The 18,483-nt window shown below is 38.3% G+C and overlaps 1 pseudogene; it reads left to right on the top strand.

The window, feature by feature from the left end:
* Positions 1-16,177: 16,177 nt before the first annotated feature.
* LOC129550308 (histone deacetylase 2 pseudogene) lies at positions 16,178-17,771 on the top strand (annotated as a pseudogene).
* The last annotated feature ends 712 nt before the right edge of the window (positions 17,772-18,483 follow it).

Below are 18,483 nucleotides of genomic sequence, written 5' to 3'. Positions count from 1 at the left end.
GCTGACTGTATACACCTTCTCCATCTTTGGCTGCAAGAATATAATCAATCTGATTTCAGTGTTGGCTATCTGGTGAAGTCCGTTTGTAGAGTCTCCTCTTGTGTTGTAGGAAGAGGGTTTTTGCTATGACCAGTGTGTTCTCTGCAAAATACTATTAGCCTTTGCCCTGCTTCATTTTGTACTCCAAAGCAAAATTTGCCTGAATATTCCAGGTATTTCTTGACTTTCTACTTTTGCATTCCAGTCCCCTATAATGAAAAGGACATCTTTTTTGGGTGTTAGTTCTAAAAGGTCTTATAGGTTTTCCTAGAACTATTCAAATTCAGCTTCTTCAGTGTTACTGGTCAGAGCATGGACTTGAATTTCCGTGATATAGAATGGTTTGCTTGGAGAAGAACAGATTATTCTGTTGTTTCGGAGATTACATTCAAGTACTGCATTTTGGAGTCTTTTTGTTGACTATGATGGCTACTCCATTTCTTCTCAGGGATTCCTGCCCACAGTAGTAGATATAATGGTCATCTGAGTTAAATTCACCCATTCCAGTTCATTTTAGTTCGCTGATTCCTAGAATGTCGACGTTCACTCTTGTCATCTCCTGTTTGACCACTTCCAACTTGTCTTGATTAATGGACCTAATATTCCAGGTTCCTATGGAATATTGCTCTTTACAGCATTGGACCTTGCTTCTATCACCAGTCACATCCACAACTGGGTGTTGTTTTTGCTTTGTCTCCATCCTTTCATTCCTTCTGGAGTTATTTCTTCACTGATCTTCAGGAGCATATTAGGTATTAGGTACCTACCAACCTGGGGAGTTCATTTTTCAGTGTCCTATCTTTTTGGCTTTTCATATTGTTCATGTGGTTCTCAAGGCAAGAATACTGATGATTTGTCATTCTCTTCTCCAGTGGACCACATTCTGTCAGACCTCTCCACCATGACCCATTCATCTTGGATGGCCCCAAACAACAAGGCTTAGTTTCATTGAGTTAGACAAGGCTGTGGTCCATGTGATCAGATTGGCTAGTTTTCTGTGATTGTGTTTTCAGTCTGTCTGCCCTCTGATGCCCTCTCTTAGTGCCTTCTGTCTTACTTGGCTATTTTTTTTCAAATTTACCTACCCTGTCCTTTGTTTATATTGGTGTTTTTCTCATCACAAATCCACCAGAGATTATCTTACATTTCTTTACAGAAAAATATTGACATAATGCAGATTTTATAGTTGTTTATTTTCACCTTTTTGAATTTTGGGCTAGTGTACCTTCCCACCTAGTTTTCCTATACATTTGTAGAAATAGTGTTCATAAATTTCTGATTTTTCTATCTAGGTGCTCTGTCTAAAAAATTATACTGCAATAACATCATCTTGTCATATAACTCTTCAATGGAATTATATTTATTCAGCTCCCCTTTAACAGCATTGATGTCAACTTTTGACATCTGATGGCCACTTTGGGAACCCAAGGAAGTATTTGAAGTGACTTGGGTATTGAATTCACATTTGTATTTCAAAGCAGCACATTTAAAATTTAGTTTTCATATAATGCATTTAGTATTATTACAAAATCTTGGCATTTTAATTCAGTTCAGTTCAGTTCAGTCGCTCAGTCGTGTCCGACTCTCCACGACCCCATGAATCACAGCACGACAGGCCTCCCTGTCCATCACCAACTCCCGGAGTACACTCAAAATCATGTCCACAGAGTCGGTGATGCCATCCAGCCATCTCATTCTCTGTCGTCCCCTTCTCCTCCCGCCCCCAACCTTTCCCAGCATCAGAGTCTTTTCCAGTGAGTCAACTCATCGCATGAGGGGGCCAAAGTATTGCAGTTTCAGCTTCAGCATCAGTCCCTCCAATGAACATCCAGGATTGATCTCCTTTAGAATGGACTGGTTGGATCTCCTTGCAGTATAAGGGACTCTCAAGAGTCTTCTGCAACACCACAGTTCAAAAGCATCGATTCTTCGGCGATCAGCTTTCTTCACAGTAGAACTGTAACCTAATAATTTATATGTAACAGAAATAATTGTTTATTTCTGTTGCTTCTAGGTGAAACATACAAACTAAATAATCCTTAGATCAATTTTCAATCTTAGGCAATAAAATTTCTCTAAATAGTTGGAACCATTTATACAGCAGTTTAATGTTAATGTATGTCTTGTTAATATTATAAATATCTAATTGAGAAACCTTATATCCAAATAATCTACCTTCACAAATACTTGACAACTCATAAATGTCATGGGGAGATTTAAAATTCAAGTAAATCTAATTAATTTATATGTAGAAACATAAAAATTTTCAGATGTGCTTCAAACAAATTATCTGACATATTTCTACTTAAAACCCATTTAGATTAAACACCCTTATGGCAGAAAGTGAAGAGGAACTAAAAAGCCTCTTGATAAAAGTGAAAGAGGAGAGTGAAAAGGTTGGCTTGAAGCTCAACATTCAGAAAACAAAGATCATGGCATCTGGTCCTATCACTTCATGGGAAATAGATGGAGAAACAGTGGAAACAGTGTCAGACTTTATTTTGGGGGGCTCCAAAATCACTGTGGATGCTGATTGCAGTCATGAAATTAAAAGATGCTTACTCCTTGGAAGGAAAGTTATGACCAACCTAGATAGTATATTGAAAAGCAGAGACATTACTTTGCCACAAAAAGGTACATCTAGTCAAGGCTATGGCTTTTCCAGTGGTCATGTATGGATGTGAGAGTTGGACTGTGAAGAAAGCTGAGCGCCAAAGAATTGATGCTTTTGAACTGTGGTGCTGGAGAAGACTTTTGAGAGTCCCTTGGACTGAAAGGAGATCCAACCAGTCCATTCTAAAGGAGATCAGTTCTGGGTGTTCATTGGAAGGACTGATGCTAAAGCTGAAACTCCAATACTTTGGCCACTTCATGTGGAGAGTTGACTCACTGGAAAAGACTCTGATGCTGGGAGGGATTGGGGTCAGGAGGAGAAGGGGACGACAGAGAATGAGATGGCTGGATGCCATCACTGACTGGATGGACATGAGTTTGAATGAACTCTGGGAGTGGGTGATAAACAGGGAAGCCTGGCATGCTGTGATTCAAGGGGTCGCAAAGAGTCGGACACAACTGAGCAACCAAACTGAACTGATACTTCAACTATAATGAAAATATGTATTTTTTCATGTATGTAATAACTTACATAACTTCCCTCAAATTATAATAATTTTAATTTAAAATATATTTCTAATTTTAAAACAAAACTATAAATATAAAGATAATTTGATATATTATAGCAATTTGAGGAATCTGTTAATGTGTGTATCAAAATTTTGTATCTTAAGTGTTTCATTATTGAGTCAATGATACATGACTACAAAATCTCAGGTAGGCTGAGGATGTATACTGATCAGAATTTTTTTACTATTATTATCAAAATTTGATCTAGTTTTTAACCAGTATGATCAATTCTGATTGGAAATATTGAATAATTTTTATAGTCATTGCTCAAAAATGTATTACTTTATAGACTATTAAAGAGCTTAGTTTTACAGCTTGTGTCTTCTGAGTTCTGAGGTATACTATTCTGCTGATTTAAGTTAAAGGAAATCTATTCATCCATTTAGATTGTATCATCATTCCGGCTAGATACATAAGAGTGAATTGTGAGTTAAATAAATGGGAGTAGATTGTTGTACAGATTGTACTATTTTATTGCATAGTAGATATTTCTTATACATTATAATGAAAGTGAAGGTTGAAGTCTCTCAGTTATGTATGACTCTGCAGATGCAAAGACTATACAGTTCATGGAATTCTCCAGGCCAGAATACTGGAGTGGGTAGCCATTCCCTTCTCCAAGAGATCTTCTAAACCCAGGGATCGAACCCAGGTCTCCCACATTGCAGGCAGATTCTTTTCTAGCTGAGCCACCAGGGAAGCCCAAGCACACTGGAGTGGGTAGCCTATCCATTCCCCAGCAGATCTCTCTGACCCAAGAATTGAATTGGGGTCCCCTGCATTGCAGCTGGATTCTTTACCAGTTGAGCTACTAGGGAAGCACTAAGTGGTTACAATTTGTAAGTAGTGCTTATGATTTATTTCTTAGATGAGTATCCTAGTATCTGTTACACTGGGACAACATATGTGCTGCTATTTAAGGTAGTGCTGCCAAAAAGTGACTTTTGTTGACTGGGTGCTTTTGTTTGACTAGTCAAACATAAATGCCTTCAAAAAGAAATGGTAAGGCCTCTGTAAAATATAGGGGTTTGGAAAGAAACACTTTATTTGTTTATGTATATAAAGGTACATGGAAAGTGAAGTCGCTCAATTGTGTCCGACTCTTTGCAACTCCATGGACTGTCACCTACCAGGCTCCTCCATCCATGGGGTTTTCCAGGCAAGAGTACTGGAGTGGGTCGCCATTTCCTTCTCCAGGAGATTTTCCCAACCTAGGGATTGAACCCGGGTCTCCCGCACTTCAGGCAGACACTTAACGTCTGAGCCACCAGGGAAGCCCATAAAGGTTCAGTTCAGTTCAGTTCAGTCGCTCAGTCGTGTCCGACTCTTTGCGACCCCATGAATCACAGCATGCCAGGCCTCCCTGTCTATCACCAACTCCTGGAGTTCACTCAAACTAATGTCCATCGAGTTGGTGATGCCATCCAGCCATCTCATTCTCTGTCGTCCCCTTCTCCTCCTGACCCCAATCCCTCCCAGCTTCAGACTCTTTTCCAGTGAGTCAACTCGTCCCATGAGGTGGCCAAAGGATTGGAGTTTCAGCTTTAGCATCAGTCCTTCCAATGAACACCCAGGATTGATCTCCTTTAGAATGGACTGGTTGGATCTCCTTGCAGTCCAGGGGACTCTCAAGAGTCTTCTCCAGCACCATATATATATATATATATATATATTTTTTTTTTTTTTTTCTGTAGCTTATAGGAGCAAACCATAAACTACCTCAAAGTTTTTCATCTTACCCAAGTGAAGCACAATAAAATATGGTTTGATAAAATATTTATTAGTGACATGCCTAAATTTAAACCTCTATAATGAGATAAAATAAAGGAAAGTCTGAATTATAGTGTATCTGAAAATTGAAGCTTGTAGGTGTTTCCCTAAAGACAAAAATGACAGAAGAGTCAGTGGCCTGATAATTGCACCTCATGAAGATCAAAGACCCAAAAGATAAAAAGGATCCTCTCAGAGAGCCTAAACAGGTCCTTCAGGACAGTGATTGACAAAATCATTCTTCACCTTAGACACACATTGGGAAGATAATGAGGTCACCAGAGAGGACTGGGCATACTTCTTGGGTTTTGTATAAAGGGTTCTGAGAATAGAATTTTCTGGGAACACTTAATCCAAACCTTTATCTAAAATGTAGTGTTTGATCATTTCACTAATAAAATCATTCAGTTATTTTGAGACATCTGGGTAAGTTATTAAATATATGAATAATATCAAATATGTTTCTAATTGTAATCTCTTGCTATCTTGAGCCTTTATCCTTTGATTAAAAAATAGCTCTGTATTATGAATAAATGGATCCAGAATATTGAGTTTAATATGGTAACTAAGGAATTGGATAGTTTTAAGTGGTGAGAAAGTGTGTGTGGGTGTCTGTGTATGTTTATGTAAGGACCATGAACCAAATATTTAGTGATCAGAAACATGAAACAGAGCCATTAGCGCTTTCACAAAATACTTTAAAATCTCCACAGTCACTTTAAAGGTTGAGCTTCTCTGATCCTTCAAGTTATGTGTGACATGGTGATTTCCCAATTGACAAAACAACATGAGCATAAATGACGTATGTTATTTCTAGGTGGAAGTTAGAATAGGCAGTTCATGATTTGCATCATCTGGAATAGAGCTTGTAGATGGCTTTTACCTCCCATTGAAATACCGAGAAAAAGAAAATCACATCAGATTAGCCTTCTACTGACCAATTTAATATTAAATTATAGCAGTATGGTATGAAATCTAGAAGCCCTCTGAGAGAACATTTAAATGTAACTTCTTCTCCTGGAGGGAATAGCATGCTGAAAAATTAGCACAACATCTCATTATTAGAATAGTGAGATTTACACCCTGACAAGTCTTTGGGGGAAAAAAATAAGTACTTTATAAGAGAAGTAGTGGAATCCTGAAATACATGGAGACATTTAGGTAGATGCTACTAAAATTTTGAAAATCCAGAACATCTGAATTGTCTGCGCTAAAATATTTATTTGCCTCCATCTTGGTATAGGTGAGCAGATTCTCTTTTTTACAAACCATGAGGAAGATACCTTTAAAAGTACTTCTTGCCTTCCTCCTGTGCCAACATTCTCCTCTTCTTTTTACTCAGGCCATTTGTAGAGTATACTAGCAGCATCAAATTCACTTGAAAATATATTGGAAATACCGATTCTTAGGTCCTATCCCAAATCTTGTAATAGGGGAAGAGTTGTCAATCTATATTTTAACAAACTTTCTAGGTCTTTCTGATGTATGACACAGTTTGAGAACCTCTGTTTGTTTGTTTTTTTAATATCTTATTGGAGTAGATTTGATTTACAATTTTGTATTAGTTTCATGTGTACAGCAAATAGAATTGGGTTTATGCATACAAATATCCACACTATTTTTTTTAGATTCACTTTCATAGAGGGCATTGCAATGTATTGAGTGGAGTTTCCTGTACTATACAGTAGGTGCAATCTTTAGTAGTTATCTATTTTATGTATAGTAGTGTGTATATGTCAATCCCAATCTCCCATTTTATCCCTGCTTATAACCTAGTAACCATACTTTTGTTTTCTGCATCCATGACTTTACTTCTGTTTTGTAAATAAGTTCTTTTGTTCAGAACCTCTGCTTTAAATAGAGTAACACTTCCCCTGCTTTGGAGGAGAAGACATTATACCTTTACAGATTTTTGTCGTAAGTCACAGCAGTCATGTCTGACTCTGTGAGACCCTATGGACTGCAGCATGCCAGGATCTTCTGTCCATGGGATTCTCCAGGCAAGAATACTGAAGTGGGTTGCCATGCCTTCGTCTATGGGATCTTCCCTACCCAGGGGTCAAACCTGCGTCTGTTACATCTATCCTGAATTGGCAGGTGGCTTCTTTACCACTGGTGCCACCTGGGAAGCCCTTATGGATATTTAGGACCTGACTAATATAGAAAATGGAAGCAATGCCTGAGAATGAATCTTTATGGTGCTAAATTGGAGCTGGTTTGGAGACTATAAAGCTAGATAGTAGACAACTTTTATATGAGGTCTCTTTTATGGTTTAAAAAGCCTGAAGTGAGTTTAATATTCTTTTGGAATAGTTTCTAAAAACTTGAAAATGGCTTATAGTAACTAGACGGAAATTTTGGGGCCTGTCTTGCTAAAAAAAATAAATAAAAGAGGGCGGGTCTAAATATACAAATAGCAGAACATACTTGTTTACATAAAACCACATAGTTTGCTGTTGTTCAGTCAGTAAGTCATGTCTGATTCTTTGTGACCCAATGGATTGTAGAATTCCAGGCTCCTCTCTCCTACACTATCTCCTGGAGTTTGCCCAAATTCATCTCCATTGAACCAGTGATGCTGTCTAACTATCTCATCTTCTGCTGCCCCCTTCTCCTCCTGCCTTCAGTCTTCCCCAGCATCAGGGTCTTGGCCAATGAGTTGGCTCTTCACATTAGGTGACCAGTTGGAGCTTCAGCTTCAACAATAGTCCTTCCAATGAATGTTCAATAGTACAAGGGACTCTCAAGAATCTTCTACAGCACCACAGTTAGAAAACATCAATTTTTTGGTGCTCAGCCTTCTTTAGGGTCCAACTCTCAAATCCATACATTCTTACTGGAAAACCATTGCTATGACTATATGCCTCTTTGTCAGGAAAGTGATATATCTGCTTTTTAATATATTGTTTAGGTTTGTCATATTTTTCCTTCCAGATAATCTACCACCTGATTGTATCCCACAGGTAAGATCTAGACAAAAGAACCAGAACTGGATAATAGTTAAAGCATCAAAGACAGATTTCTTTTAGTAATTATTATAACAAAGGAAAGAGATTTCAGTATAGAACTGAGCTCAGCTTCAAGTACAGCAAAGAGATCCAGGGATTCATCATAGAGGAATAAGCTGATGATGTAAGTGGATGGAAAGTTGCTAAGAGGAGACACAAGGATAGCACTAACTTAACAGAATCCTTGCTGAACACAGGCCAAGGTGATCATATGTCAAGGGTTAGGGGATGGCTTAATATGATTCTTTGCCAATACTGGTCTGGGAAGGTCACAGGCAGAACAGGGTCCGTGGTTAAGATCCAATAGAGAAGAGGGCTCAGAGGAACTTGACTAAAGTTTGATCAAGAAGTCTATATTGGTCCAGAGGATCTCCTTTACCTAAGTGATAAGGAATTCAAAGGTAGCTGTCTCTTGTAGTTCAAGATTGATGGAATTGAAAATGCAGTCAGGGAGCTGGACTCATTATGACAATTTAAAGGCAGGGTTTTAGAATAAAAGTAGTCACATGGTGGCACTGAACTTTTAAGATGGAAGGTAAAAATAATTATCAAAATAGGCAGCAAGACTAGAAATGCAATCAAGATGTTCTGTAGAGTTAATGTATCATTGTGTGTCTCAGCACAAAAAAAATCATTCAGACAATACAAACATTTCTTGATTTCTATAACTTCAAAAGATCAGAAGCCAACACTTGACTGTAAATTACTACAAGGGAAAAGAAGAGCTCAGTTTCCAAACATGAACCAATCCTTAACCAGTGAGTCTCACTGTGATATTATTGATCCAAGAACTATGCCTTCTTTAATATTCATTAGAGATGAGCATCAAAAGCAGTCCTCATATACTTAAATGGACAGCAGTATACACATTCTTACCAGGACTTTATTATCTTCTGCTTTCTCTCATAATATAGCATGAAGGACTATTCATTATCTGGAAATTATTAAGAACTTCATGCTAGGTTATTATATTGACGTCATGTTGAACAGACCTGAAAGATAGGGAGTTGAGTGTCCTCTAGTTGGATGCCATGGGTAGATATATAGACATCAGAGAGTGACAGACACATTTGACAGGTCTTGATTAGAATTGTAAAATTTATAGGAGTCAGTTGTACTGTATTATACTGAAATATCCTCCCTTAGGTAAAGGAAAAGGGAGTTCATCTTGACCTATCACTATGAAAGAGGCAGTGCAATTGGTAAGCTTTCTTCAGCTTGCTTGGGCTTTCTGCAGGTCAAGCAGGAATTTACTAGAGAGTTAATGTTCCCAGAAGCAGCTCTCAACAATTGTCAGACTTTGATTTGGTTGATAAATATCCCAGCTTCTTTGCCTCTTTGGTGGAATTGCTCAAAGCATGTTCTATTCTATTTCTCCACACTTGTACAGTGGAATTAAGCGTTATTTTTCCACAATGGTAACTTGCTTAATAATGTATTCCTTTAGGACTTTCCTCCTCATCTCATATCCCAAAACTCCTATCAGTGTTACCTGGGATTACATCCTAAATATCAAAAAATTGCTTGTACTGTAATCTTTGTCCCAGTGTCTGCTTCTGTGGAATCCTGTATTAGATAACATTTAGTAAAGAATAGTAGCCCTGATTATGGGAAAATATGTAGTTATTCTAGAATTTTTAACATTCACCTTTAGTAAGATTTATAAGGTAATTTTGCTAAAATTGTAGTGATAAATTGAAGACATCCCTTCTCCATTCCCACCCAAATGCTAGATGCAATTGATACCTCCTTGAATCTTTTATTATTGAATCTCTCTTAGATGTCCTTTTATTCCCTTTTGTACTTACATTCATTCTCCACATGATAATATCCTTCTTGAAGACAAAGATGAGTCCATTATTGTCTATACAATTTTTAGCTACTTTCCACAGTGTCTAATATATTCTCTGTTTGGTAGATTGGTTGAATTAATAAATACCTTCACTTTAATATTACTAAACCAGTAATGCTAACAAATACATTTAATACAGTTTTTACAAAAAGGCATTTTTATATTTGTGAAAATGTGACAGGAAGACAGGAATTAATTTACAAATAACCCTATAACTATTTCCAACTCCAGTGCATAGGCAAATGTTATTGCTTTCAGTTCAGTTCAGTCACTCAGTCATGTCCAACTCTTTGCAACCCCATGAACTGCAGCATGCAAGGCCTCCCTGTCCATCACCAACTCCTGGAGTAAACACAAACTCATGTCCAATGAGTTGGTGATATCATCCAACCATCTCATCCTCTGTGGCCCCCTTCTCCTCCTGACCTCAATCTTTCCCAGCATAAGGGTCTTTTCAAATGAGTCAGCTCTTCACATCAGGTGGCCAAAGTATTGGAGTTTCAGCTTCAACATCAGTCCTACCAATGAACACCCAGGACTGATCTCCTCTAGGATGGACTGGTTGGATGTCCTTGCAGTCCAAGGAACACTCAAGAGTCTTCTCCAATACAACAGTTCAAAAGCATCAATTTTTCTATGCTCAGCTATTTTTTATAGTCCAATTCTCACATCCATACATGAGTACTGGAAAAACCATAGACCTTTGTTGACAAAGTAATGTCTCTGCTTTTTAATATGCTGTCTAAGTTGGTCATAACTTTCCTTCCAAGGAGTAAGGGTCTTTTAGTTTCATGGCTGCAATCACAATCTCCTGTGATTTTGCATCCCCAAAAAATAAGGTCAGCCACTGTTTCCACTCTTTCCCCATCTATTGGCCATGAAGTGACAGGACTGGATGCCATTATCTTCGTTTTCTGAATGTTGAGCATTAAGCCGACTATTTCACTCTCCTCTTTCACTTTCCTCAAGAGGGGCTTTTTAGTTCCTCTTCACTTTCTGCCATAAGGGTGGTGTCATCTGCATATCTGAGGTTATTGAGATTTCTCCTGGCAATCCTGATTCCAGCTTGTGCTTCATCCAACCCAGCATTCCTCATGATGTACTCTGCATATAATTTAAATAAGTAGGGTGACAATATACAGCCTTGATGTACTCCTTCTCCTATTTAGGAGCAGTCTATTGTTCCATGTCCAGTTGTAACTGTTGCTTCCTGACCTGCATACAGGTTTCTCAAGAGGCAGGTCAAGTGATCTGGCATTCCCATCTCTTTCAGAATTTTCCACAATTTATTGTGATCCACACAGTCAAAGGCTTTGGCATAGTCAATAAAGCAGAAATAGATGTTTTTCTGGAACTCTCTTGCTTTTTTGATGATCCAGCGGATGTTGGCCATTTGATCTCTGGTTCCTCTCCCTTTTCTAAAACCAGCTTGAACATGTGGAAGTTCACGGCTCACGTATTGGTGAAGCTTGGCTTGGAGAATTTTGAGCATTACTTTACTAGTGTGTGAAATGAGGGCAATTGTGCGGTAGTTTGAACATTCTTTGGCATTGCCTTTCTTTGGGATTGGAATTAAAACTGACCTTTTCTAGTCCTGTGGCCACTGCTGAGTTTTCCAAATTATGCTGACATATTGAGTACAGCACTTTACTGCTTTAGTAAAATCAAATAAATTAAACCAGTTAAATGGAAAGATGATGACCATGACCAAACATTTGGGAAGTTGAGATTGTGATATTCTGTTGTGTCATGGACATAACCAAAACTACAGTGCGGAGAGTTTTCTGGTGACATACTTAGGATAAAAATCTAGAGGCAGGGTTATTATAATCGAGTGGTCAGTATAAGTTTGAACTAAAATTGCCTTCTTGTCCCTTAATTGCTGGATGCCACAAACAAGCCACTTAGCATTTTGAAGCTCAATTTCTTTATTTTCCTTGATGATAACAGTTATATCTACCCTTGAGGTTTTCATCAGTAATTAAATAAATTGTTTTGTGTAAGTTATTGGAAAGGAGCAATTTACATCAAGGGTTAAGAAATAAATTTTATTTATTTCAATTTACGATTTTAACCATATAAGAAATTATTTTATGTTCTTTTCTAAATTATTCAGAATTTACTATGATACTCTCTTAGCTCTTTAGTTTTAAATTATTTTGTGAATATTTCTTTAATCAAAATTGCTACCACTAAAAGAGATCTTTCCCATATGTATTTCTGACTTGCTTATAAGCCTTTCTGATTTAGTTGCTCACTCATGTCTGACTCTTTGCGACCCTGTGTATTGCAGCACACCGTGCTTCCCTATCCTTCACTGTTTGCTGGAGTTTGTTCAAGTTCATGTCCCTTGAGTCAGTGATGCCATCCAACCATCTCATCCTTTGCCATCCTCTTCTGCCCTCAGCCTTTCCCAGCATCAGAGTCTTTTCCAGTGAGTCAGCTCTTTGCATCACAGGGCCATAAGTATTGGAGCTTCAACTTCAGCATCAGTCCTTCCAATGAGTATTCAGTGTTGATTTCCTTTAGGATTGACTGGTTTTATCTCTTTGCTGTCCAAGGGACCCTCAACAGTCTCCTCCAGCACCATAGTTCAAAAGCATCAATTATTTGGCACTTAGACTTCTTTATGGTCCAAGTTTTGTATCTGTACATGACTACTGGAAAAATCACAGTTTTGACTATACATAGCTTTGTCAGAAAAGTGATGTCACTGCTTTTCACTACACTGTCTAGGTTTGTCATAGTGTTTATTCTAAGGAGAAAACATCTTTTATTTCATGGCTGTCACCATCTTCAGTGATTTGGAGACCAAGAAAATAAAGTCTGTTCCTGTTTCCATTTTTTCCTCACCTATTTGCCATGAAATGATGGGATGGAATGTCATGATCTTAGTTTTCTGAATGTTGAGTTTTAAGCCAACTTTTTCACTCTCCTCTTTCACCCTCATCAAGATGCTCTTTAGTTCCTCTTTACTTTCTGCCATGAGGGTGGTGTCACTTGTGTATCAGAGGTTATTGATATTTCTCCCAGTAATCCTGATTCCAAGTTGTGCTTCATCTAGCTTGGCATTTCTCATGATGTACTCTGTGTGCATGTGTGCTAAATCACTTCAGGTGTGTCCGAGTTTGTGCAACCCTATGGACTGTAACTCACCAGTCTCATCTGTCCATGGAATTCTCCAGGCAAACATACTAGAGTGGGTTGACATGCCCTACTCTAGGGGATTTTCCTGACCCAGGATCAAACCCGCATGTCTTAAGTCTCCTTCATTTGCTGGTTGGTTCTTTGAAACTAGCGCCACCTGGGAAGCCCTGCATGTAAGTTAAATAAACAGAGAGACAATATACAGCCTTGATGTATGCCTTTCCCAAGTTTGAACCAGTCCATTGTTCCATGTCCGGTTCTAACTGTTGCTTCTTGAACTGCAAACAGATTTCCCAGGAGACAAGTAAAATGGTATGATATTCCCATCTCTTTAAGAATTTTCCACAGTTTGTTGTGATCCACACAGTTAAAAGCTTTAATGTAGTCCGTGAATCAGAAATAGATGTTTTTCTCGAATTTCTTTGCTTTTTCTGTGATCTAATGAATGTTGGCCAATTGATCTCTGTTTCCTCTGCCTTTTCTAAATCCAGCTCATACATCTGGACATTCTTGGTCCATGTACTGTTGAAGCCTAGCTTGAAGGATTCTGAACATTACCTTGCTAGCATGTGAAATGAACACAATCATGTGGTAGTTTGGACAGTTTTATAGCCTTTCTTTAGGACTGGAATGAAAACTGACCTTTTCCAGTTCTGTTGCCACCGCTGAATTTTCCAAATTTGCCAGCATACTGTTTGCAGCACTTTAACATCATCACCTTTTAGGATTTTAAATAGTTCTGCTGGCATTTCATCACCTCCGCTAGCTTTGTTCATAGTAATGCTTCCTAAGGCCCACTTGACTTCCCACACCAGAATGTCTGACTTTAGATGAGTGATCCCAGCAGCACGGGATCATTAAGACCAGATCATCATCCGGATCATTAAGACCTTTTTTGTTAGTTTTTTGTGTAATCTTGCTGCCTCATCTTAATATCTTCTGCTTCTCTTAGGTCCATACCATACTTGTCTTTTATCATGCCCATCTTTTCATGAAATGTTCCCTTGGTATCTTTTATTTTTTTGAAGAGATCTCTAGTCTTTCCAATTCTTTTGTTTTCCTCTATTTCTTTGCACTTTTCACTTAAGAAGGCTTTCTTATCTTTCCTTGCTATTCTTTGGAACTCTGCGTTTAGACAGATATATCTTTACCCTTTCACCTTTGCTTTTCACTTCTCTTCTTTTCTCAACTTTCTGTAAGGCCTCCTCAGTCAACCATTTTGCCTTATTACATACATACCTGTTTCTTGGGGATGGTTTTGGTCACCACGTCCTGTACAGTGTTATGAACCTCTGTCCTTATTTATTCAGGCACTCTGTCTATCAAATCTAATTCCTTGAATCTTTTTGTCACTTCCATTGTAAGGGATTTGATTTGATCATATCTAAATGACCTAGAGTTTAAGATGCTTCTTAAACATAAGGTTTAAATGAGTTATCACTCCTTTCTCATTTCATCTGAATGATACATTTTAAAAATCTATTATAACATACATATAGAAAATGCACAGATATTAAGAAAGGTGTTCTATAAACAATAAATGTATAGTTATAATTGCTAAAAATTAAAATCAGTCAAATGTCTATTAGCATTAGAATAAGTAAAATGTGTTATATGTGCTGGGAGCCAGCGAGGGAAATCCGACCCATGGCAAAGGTCAATTGGGGAAGAGGCCTGACGGGCAAAGGCTAATCAGGACTCGAGGAACCCCCTGGACTTACCTGAGCATCTACCCCAAAGAAAACCGGAGTCTGACTGCCTTACTATCTTACACCTCTTACCAAGTCCTCTAATACTTCACCTTTCTCTGAAAACGTTAATTCAGAGCTGTAGTTTAAAAGTTCTCCTCGGCTTAATAGGAGTGTTCCAATCCAAGCCCCTCTGATAGCTTTCTAACTTGCATGACAAGTTTGTCCGGGCTCTTACAACTATGAATGTGACTGTTTACAGCCTCCCAGCTGCACAAGGACAGAAAACCTAATATTCTAAAATACAAGAATTTGTTGAAGAAGTTAAAATCATTAGAATAGTACTAAAAAAGATTTCATTGTTGAATCAATGCTTGCTGCAAAGTTTCCTCTATCTATTGTATCCTTGGAAATATATTAATCACATATAGAGAATATAAGTAGTAGCCTTTGATTTAACCACATCAGATCTTAAGTTAATAAATTCCTTTCTTGTAGCTCACTACACCTGTGCCTTATAGGAATGTGACTTTGTCATGTGTCTAGCACCTGACTTTAGGAAAATCATCTTAAAAGAATATAAGACTTTTTCTAGCTAACTAACCTTTGTTAGGAGAGAGGGCCATAAACTGTTAGCAGGCCACCTGGCCAGAAGATGATGTAAACCACCCAAAACTTTTGTATATCACGAGACATACAAAAATGAGCCCTGATCCTGATAAGGGTCAAGACTGCTGACCCCACGTGATTTTGGCGTGACTCTATACCTCTCTTTCTCAATTTTTTATGTGCACAACTTAGGGTATAAAAACAGCACTGGAAAATAAAGTTTTGGGCCTTGCTCATTGAAGCTTGGTCTCCCCGTGTTGTTCTTTCTCTTTTTCCGTCCTTTTCTCTATTCTCCTTTTTCTGGTTGAGATCCTTGGAGCGCTGGGCCCTCTGAGTTTACTTATCTGCCTGGGCTTCTAAGACCCACTCGAGGGGGTGCCCAAGTGGGGTACCTCCAGTGATTCGAGAGGGCGCCTGCGGCCTACGTAAACAGAACAAATCCCGTGCTGGGGTTTTATTGGTTTCCTGCGTAAACCAAGGAATCATCAGCCCCTGTCTCTCTCTCTCTCTCTCTCTCTCTGACACCGACGCTGTTCATCCCGAGGATACTCTGGGCCATATCGAGGCTAGTCCCCGATATATATGCATTCCTAAATAGCAGTAATACTGGTCTACTGCTATACTTATATACTTAGATTAAGACAGATGAGCCCCCTCCCCAGTGTCGCAAGTTGGCACCTCCGCCACCCCCTGGTCCACACTCTCGGCCCTTCTGCAGGGCAGTACCCAGCCCTCCCGGCCCGCCGCTCCTCTCCTCCCTCCGGCCTGCCCTTCCCCGCGGGACTGCCACCAGCCCTCTTCTCTTCCCACCGGAGCTGCGGAGGCAGCAGTAGCAGCAGCAGCCAGAGGAGGAGCCGGAGGCGGCAGTGGCTGGGGACCCCATGGCGTACAGTCAAGGAGGCGGCAAGAAGAAAGTCTGCTACTACTATGATGGTGATATTGGAAATTATTATTACGGACAGAGTCATCCCATGAAACCTCATAGGATCCGCATGACCCATAACTTGCTGCTAAATTATGGCTTATATAGAAAAATGGAAATATATAGGCCCCATAAAGCCACTGCTGAAGAAATGACAAAATACCACAGTGATGAGTACATCAAATTTCTACGTTCAATAAGACCAGATAACATGTCTGAGTATAGTAAGCAGATGCAGAGATTTAATGTCGGAGAGGACTGTCCAGTGTTTGATGGAATTTTTGAGTTTTGTCAGCTTTCAATTGGTGGCTCAGTTGCTGGTGCTGTGAAGTTAAACTGACAACAAACCGATATGGCTGTTAACTGGGCTGGAGGATTACATCATGATAAAAAATCAGAAGCATCAGGATTCTGTTATGTTAATGATATTGTGCTTGCCATCCTTGAATTACTAAAGTATCATCAGGGAGTCTTATATATTGATATTGATATCCACCATGGTGATGGTGTTGAGGAGGCTTTTTATACAACAGATCGTGTAATGACTGTATCATTCCATAAGTATGGGGAGTACTTTCCTGGAACAGAAGACTTAAGGGATATTGGTGCAGGAAAAGGCAAATACTATGCTGTCAATTTTCCAATGAGAGGTGGTATAGATGATGAGTCATATGGCCAGATATTTAACCTATTATTTCAAAAGTGATGGAGATGTATCAGCCTAGTGCTGTGGTGCTACAGTGTGTTGCAGACTCACTCTCTGGTAATAGACTTGGTTGCTTCAATTTGACAGTTAAAGGTCATGCTAAATGTGTAGAAGTTGTAAAAACTTTCAATTTACCATTACTGACGCTTGGGGGTGGTGGATACACAATCCACAACATTGCTCGGTGTTGGACATATGAGACTGCAGTTGCCCTTGATTGTGAGATTCCCAACGAATTGCCATATAATGATTATTTTTAGTATTTTGGACTGGACTTCAAACTGCATATTAGTCCTTCAAACATGACAAACCAGAACACTCCAGAATATATGGAAAAGATAAAACAGCGTTTATTTGAAAATTTACGCATGTTACCTCATACACCTGGCGTCCAGATGCAAGCTATTCCAGAAGATGCAGTTCATGAAGATAGTGGAGATGAAGATGGAGAAGATCCAGACAAGATAATTTCTATTCGAGCATCAGACAAACGAATAGATTGTGATGAAGTGTTCTCAGATTCTGAGGACGAAGGAGAAGGCAGTCGTAGAAATGTGACTGATCATAAGAAAGGAGCAAAAAAAGCTAGAATTGAAGAAGACAAGAAGGAAACAGAGGACAAAAAAGCAGATGTTAAGGAAGAAGATAAATCCAAGGATAATAGTGGTGAAAAAACAGATACCAAAGGAGCCAAATCAGAACAGCTCAGCAATCCTTGAATTTGAGGCTCACCACTTTCAGAAACCATAAAAAAGTGAGAAAATATTGGGAAGAAAAATGTTTTTTCTTTTTGAAGACTTCTGGCTTCATTTTATACTACTTTGGCATGGACTGTATTTATTTTCAAAATGGCTTTTTTTTTTTTTGTTTTTCTTGGCAAGTTTTATTGTGAGTTTTCTAGTTATGAAGCAAAATTTCTTTTCTCCACCATGCTTTACGTGATAGTATTTAAAATTGATGTGTTATTATGTCAAAAAACTGATCTATTAAAGAAGTAATTGGCCTTTCTGAGCTGATTTTTCCATCTTTTGTAATTATCTTTATAAAAAACTGTACTTCAAAAAAACAAGACAGATGAAAATATAATGATAAGTGTGAAAAAAGCACTTCCAATAGTACATAGTGCACTATTTCATTTATACATGCAGTTCAAATTCAGGCAAAATTAGTATATTTCATACAAATCGGAATATCTATGACCTTTACATAGGAATTATTGACTGGAATGTGACATGAAAACGTCATATTACATGATGTGAATTCTCTTATGAATGAAATTATTCATGGATTAGTTCCATGGCTAATTAGATAATGTTATTTAAATAGATGTCTTATAATATGGGTCTCAATAACATATTTGCAATGGTTAATGTTTGCATCAATTAATTTTTCATCCAAAAATTTAAATAGATATTTTAAAAACATAGCAGATTCATAGGTTATTCAATGTCTTTTGTGAATTTAGGCATGTCTATTCCTAGCTCTAGCTAATAATGCTGTAAAATTACACTGTTGATTCTAAAAATGTATTAAAATATTTTAGTCATAACACATATTAT

This window comes from Moschus berezovskii, chromosome 1 (genome assembly GCF_049115385.1).
Source record: "Moschus berezovskii isolate FMDL1 chromosome 1, NW_MosBer_1.0, whole genome shotgun sequence".
In the NCBI taxonomy this organism is placed as follows: Eukaryota; Metazoa; Chordata; class Mammalia; order Artiodactyla; family Moschidae; genus Moschus; species Moschus berezovskii.
This window is presented reverse-complemented; position numbering and strand designations above follow the sequence as displayed.